A 6,740-nucleotide genomic window follows, 5' to 3' on the forward strand; every position below is an offset into this window, starting at 1 on the left:
CCACATGCCACAACTAAGAGTTCACATGCCACAACTAAGACACAATGAGTGAGTGTGAGTGAGTGAGTGTGAGTGTGAAGTTGCTCCGTTGTATCCGACTCTTTGCAACCCCATGGACTGTAGCCTACCAGGCTCCTCTGTTCATGGGATTTTCCAAGCAAGAATACTGGAGTGGGTTGCCATTTCCTTCTCCAGGAGATCTTCCCAACCCAGGGATTGAAACTGGGTCTCCTGCATTGTAGGCAGATGCTTTATCGTCTGAGCCACCATGCAATGCAGCTAAATAAATATATTAATTAAAAAAAGAATCAGATCAGATCAGATCAGATCAGTCGCTCAGTCGTGTCCGACTCTTTGTGACCCCGTGAATCACAGCATGCCAGGCCTCCCTGTCCATCACCAACTCCTGGAGTTCACTGAGACTCACGTCCATCGAGTCAATGATGCCATCCAGCCATCTCATCTTCTGTCATCCCTTTCTCCTTTTAGAGCAGTTTTAGGTTCATAGCAAAAGTAAAGAGGAAGATACAGAGGTTTCTTATATATCCTCTGCTCCCACACATGCATAGCCTCTTCCATTATCAACATCCCTCACCAGAGCAGTGCATTTGTTATGATTAATAAAAGTACAATGACACATCAGAATCAACCAAAGTCTGCAGTTTGCCAGAAAGTCTACTTTTGGTGTTGTATATTCTACAGGTTTGGGCAAATGTACAATAACACGTGTGCTTCATTATAGTATCATATAGAATGTTTTCATTGCCTTAAAAATCCTCTGTGCTCCATCTGTTAATCCCCCATCCCCAGCCCCTTGGCAATCACTGGTCTTTTTACTGTCGCTGTTATTTTACTCTTTCCGGAATGTTGAATAGTTGGAATCATACAGTTGGTAGTCTTTTCAGCCTGGGTTCTTTCTTGTAATGATATGCAATTGTTGTTCCTCCATAAGTTTTCAGAACTTGATAGCTCATTTCTTTTGAACCCTGAGGACTCTTCCATTATCTGGATGTAACACAGAGTCATTCACCTACTGAAGAATATCTTAGTTGCTTCTAAGCTTTGGAAATTATGAATAAAGCCGCTATGCTATAAACATCTGTGGGTTTTGCTCATTCTAAAATTGGATTGTTTATCTTATTATTGAGTTGTAAGAGTTCTTTGTTATAAATACAAGTCATCTCTCAGATTTATGCATCATAAATATTTTCTCCTAACTGCTGGTTTACTGTTTTATTTTCCTAGTTGTGTCTTTTGAAGACACAACTGTAAAACTTTTGATGGAGTACAATTTATTATTTTTTCCCTTTATATTTTATAGCTTTATAGTTTCTTTATGTGTTCTAAATCCTTTTAAGAATTTTCATCTATCTCACTGTTGGAAAACTTTTTCCTGTGTTTTTAAAAATAGTTTTATTGAGATATAATTTATATACCATACAATTCACTGATGTACAGTAGAATTCAATGATATTTTAGTACATTCACAGGGTTGGACAACCATCACCACAATCTAATTTTAGAATATTTTCATTTCCCCTAAAAGATTCCTTGTAACCATCAGCAGTTATTCCCTATTCTCAATTTAATTCTATCTCTCATACCTCCTAGTCTAGGCAAACAATCTACTTTCTGTCTCTATAGATTGGCATATCCTGAACATTTCATATAAATGTACTTATAACCTGTGGTCTTTTGTGACTGGCTTATTTCACTTAGCATAATGTTTTCAAGATTGATCAATACTATAGCATATATCAGTACTTTATTCTTTTTTATTGTGGAGTAGCAGTGTATTGTATGGATGTAAACCTATTTTATTCACCCATTCATCAGTAGATGAATATTTGGGTTTTTCCCACTTTTTGGCTGTTATGAATAATGCTGCTATATATGAAAGTTGATGTACAGGTTTTGCTGTGGGTATGTTTTCATTTCTCTTGGGTATATATCTAGAAGTAGAATTTCTGGATCGAATGGTATTGTATTTTCAGCACGTCTTAGTCAGGTTTTATTATATTTATTCTTAAGTATTTCATATTTTGGACTTCCCGGATGGTGCAGTGGTAAAGAATCTGCCTGACAATGCAGGAGACACAAGAGACTCAGGTTTGATTCCTGGGTCGGGAAGATCACCTGGAGGAGGAAATGACGATTCATTACAATATCCTTGCCTGGAAAATTTCATGGCCAGAGGAGCCTGGCGGGCTACAGTCCATGGGGTCGCAAAGAGTCGGACACGACTGAGCATGTAGGCATGCATGCACATTTGGCATTGTTTCTATAAGTTTCAATATCCAGTTGTTTGTTGTTAGTATGTGAAAGTGTAATTGACTTTTATATATTGGTCTTGTTTTCTGTGACTTTGTTAGAGTCGCTTATTAGTTCTAATTGCCTTTATTGTGGACTATCAGGCACCTTCTATGTACAGGATTACGATCAATTATATTTTTTCCTTTCTAATATATGCTTTTTATTTATTTTTCCTTTTCTTCCTGTATTCAATCAGTACAATGTTGACTAGGAATGAGGAGGGTGGATATCCTCTTGTTCTTGATCTCAGCTGGAAAGCATTCATTCTTTCACCATTGAGGATATTAGCTGCAGGTTTGTTTTCTTTTTTTACATGCACTCTTTATCAGATTGAGGAAGTTTCCCTCTATTTATAATTTGCTGAGAGCTACTATCTTTAAAGCACGAATGAGTGTGATATTTATGCAGATTTTTTTAGGGGGCACGAGATCTTTTAAGATGCTTATATGCTTTTCCTTCCTGTCTCTGGAAATATGGTAAATTGTACTAATTTCCAGATGTTTAGCCAGCTTACTGCCCACCCCCTCCCCCCGCCCTGACCTGGGAATAAACCTCAGCTGATCATGTTATATGATTCTTTGTGTATTGCTAAATTTGTTTTTTTACTGAACCATACTTGGGTCCACTTGCTTGCATGCAGTGAAGTCTGCTGACACCAGGTATAGTGAATGTAGCACAGCATTTATTGCAAGCCAGTTCAATTCAGTTCCGTCTCTCACTCATATCCAACTCTTTGAGACCCCACGGACTGCAGCATGCCAGGCCTCCTTGTCCATCATCAAGCCAAGCAAGGAGCAAATATAGTGGTCTGAGTTGCTCTAACAGAATGCCATAGACTGAGTGACTAAAACAATAGAAATGTGCCTTTCACAGTTCTGGAAGCAAGAAAGTCTGGGATCAGAGTGCGAGCATGCTTGTCAGGTCTTGGGAGGGTCTCCTTCCTGGTTTGCAGATGGCTGTCTTCTTGCAGGAACCTCACATGATAGAGGGAGAGAGATCATCTCTCTTGGATATCTTCTTAGAAGGGCACTAACCCCATTCATGAGGATGCTACCCTTATGACCTGATTAATTGCCCAAAGGTCCCTCATCTAAATACCATCACATTGGGGATTTAGGCTTCAGCATATGAATTTTGAGAGGATAGAAACATGCAATCCATAGCAGAGTGTCACACCAATCTATTAGGATAATGTTTATACCTAGAAATGAAACATGTTGGCAGATGTGTCTATAAATGGGGCAAAATGCCTGCCTGATTTAGAGAATGGTGTCAGAGCTCAAATAACTTGGAAACCTCAACTCTGGACTGGTTGTCTCAGTATTAATTACAGCCAGAAAATGGAGATGAGAAGAGTGACTCACAGACTCAAACATGTGTTTGAATGATGTTATTAACTAAGTAAACTTTATAAAATCCAGGCTTATGAAAGTGTAACTGTTTTCTATAATTTGAGCTTATAGAAAACTTCCTTAATATTCCACTGCTGCACACACACAGCTGTTGACTGGCTGAGGTCTGGCAAAGGGAGAGTCAGTCTTTAGCAAAGAGTCGAAGTAGCAGTTCTTTCTCAGATTCACACATTCCTTCTGACTTATTGGCAGCAAGATATTATCTGGTTCATAGTCTTGCTTACTTGGCAGACACATTTGTTTTAGTAAATAGGAATACATTAACTCTGAATCCTAAAGACAAAGACCTTACTGTTTTCCTTACTCATGACAAAATTACAGTCACATAAAAGGAAGTATGAGTTCTGGTATTCAAATGAAGAATAAGTTCTATTGAGTGGCTTTCCCACCCTGGAAAACTTTCCCTCAGTGAATAATTTCATGATGGATGATTCAATGAGGAATGCTACAATGCTGTGAATGTCTGCATGCCAAACTGCTTTCAACGAGTGAGTGTTTTCTCTGGAAAATGAAAATTGTGACACAGGCCAGGCAATAGTATGCTCCCTGTCTTCTGTAATAAAGAGAAGGGCACTAACTGGGATTCAGGTGTAACAAAGATTTAAGATATTTTGAAGTAGGAACCTGATCAAGTATTAGATAAAAATATCCTTGATTTCCCAGATGCAGCAAATAAGCTACCAGTGCACCCCATTTTTTTCCTGCTATAGTGCAGTGTCACAAAAAATGCACACCATTGAGAGAGATTTTTTCTAAAATGTGTAGGGAGTTACAGCCCTCACAGTGAACATGAGAACTGAGATGTTAATCTGTTTCCTTCGCTGGTCTTCAGTTATCTCTCTTTGCCGTGAGCTTTTCCTCTGGCCGAGTATCACCCACTCTCTGAAGACAGATATTTTTCCTTCAGTATACTCAGTGATGCAAGCCAACTATTTTGGATATACTCAAAATTCTTAAAAAAAAAAAGGATCATCAAGGCTAATTTTAGTGAATCTGGCTATTGCCTTAAGCACTGTGACCGAGACCACTGGAACTTACTGATGTCTGCTTGCTCCTCTGTATCGCTCAGCCTCCCTGTGGCTACCTTGGACCCATGAGCAGGTCTGGCCAATGGAATGTAAGCAGTGAGTGCCATTTCCAGCCTGAAATAAGCGTCTCATGTGCCTTACCACGCACCGTGTTCTCCTCCATTGTGAGAGCAGATGCCAAAGGTTAATGATGGATGGATGATGGTAGAGTCATGGGGATGGAGGATTCTGTATCCCAGCACCACCTTTTGGAGGAGAGAGCGCTTCTGTAGAGAGCACCCCGCCTTTTCAGACTATGAGATGAGTAAGAAATAAAGCTTTACTAAGATTCATTTGTTATAAAGTTTTAAGGGTGATTTAGATAACATCACCCACTCAATGGATATGAATCTGAGCAAACTGGGAGATGGTGAAGGGCAGGGAAGCCTGGTGTGCTGCAGTTCATGGGGTTGCAAAGAGTTGGACATGACTGAGCGACTAAACAACATTACTGCTGCTAGCGTTTCCTTTTCCTTTAGGCGCCAACTTCTCAACTCCACTGTCACTCCTAGGTAAGCTCAATAATCCCTCCACGTTTCCTCAAGATGAAGCACAATAGTCCTGGAAATAAACATGTAATTGTTGAAGACCGGATATCAAGGTTTTTTTTGTTCAAACTATCAGCTCCAACCTTCTCATAAATTTGATAAAAGGATTTATCCTGCTAAAAAGTGATCTTTAAAATGCCTTATGTATTATTTTGGGAATATACTATCATAATACTGGCTGATTCTTGATTTATATAATTAAGTTAAATGTGTCAATTTCATTGTGTTCTGAAATTAGTGCTATGACTTTCAGGTATCTCTTAGATACCAGGCTAGAGGGCATATAATAACTAGATGGCCTGGAAATGTAAAATAGTAATATTATTTCTGTTCATCCACTTATCCATTCAATAAAAACATGCTGACCATCAATTATTATGCAGGAACAGTGCTGTCCAATTTAGAAGCCACTAACCACACGTGGCCTGTTTTTTAAATTTTTACTCTAAATAAATCAATTCAATTAAAAATTCAGTTCTTTAGTAACACCTACCACATTTCAAGTGTTTAATAGCTACATATAACTAGCAACTATCTTCCTGGACAACACAAGAGGAACATTAACATCATCCAGAAAGTTTCACTGGACAGCATTCATCTAGAAAACAGATAGACACAATACTCATAATTTTCCTTTAATATAGTCACTGTTTCCACAAAAATTAATAAAATGGCATTAGGCTGCCAGAGAGGTCAGGAAATCTATGTATTGGCAATAACATTTGAACTTAGTCTTAAAAATGAAAAGGAATTTGCTATATTTCAATAAAAGGGAACAGCAGATACAAAGTCAAAAAAGCATAAATGGGCTGATAAAACAAGGTGAGATGCTCAATGTGACTGGAGAGAAACACATGTAAGAGTAAAGAGCAGAGGTGGGTTGGGCATGGCAAGAGCAGGCAAAGTAGAGATGGGTCCAGTAAAGGGTTTGGACTTCACCTTTTGATGATGGGAAGCTAACAAAAATCTTTTAAGTGGGAGAATCATAGCATCAGACTGGCATGGTATGAAGGTCACTTGCTGGTGTTACTGATGTTGAAAGACCAGATTGGAGGTTATGGGTCCCAGCAGGGGAAGACAAAAACAACAGTAACTGAACTGAAGAGGAAAGAGTCAATTTTAGAGATATTTCTATATTAAAATTATATCACTAGCATATACGTAATTTATTTATTTTTTAATATAAATTTATTGATTTTAATTGGAGGCTAATTACTTTACAATATTTTGGTTTTGCCATACATCAACATGAATCCGCCACGGGTATACACGTGTTCTCCATCCTGAACCCCTCTCCGACCTCCCTCCCCGTACCATCCCTCTGGGTCGTCCCAGTGCACCAGCCCCAAGCATCCTGTATCATGCATCGAACCTGGACTGGCGATTCGTTTCATATATAA

Source organism: Bison bison, unplaced genomic scaffold (assembly GCF_000754665.1).
Source record: "Bison bison bison isolate TAMUID 2011002044 unplaced genomic scaffold, Bison_UMD1.0 scf7180017864333, whole genome shotgun sequence".
Taxonomy (NCBI): Eukaryota; Metazoa; Chordata; class Mammalia; order Artiodactyla; family Bovidae; genus Bison; species Bison bison.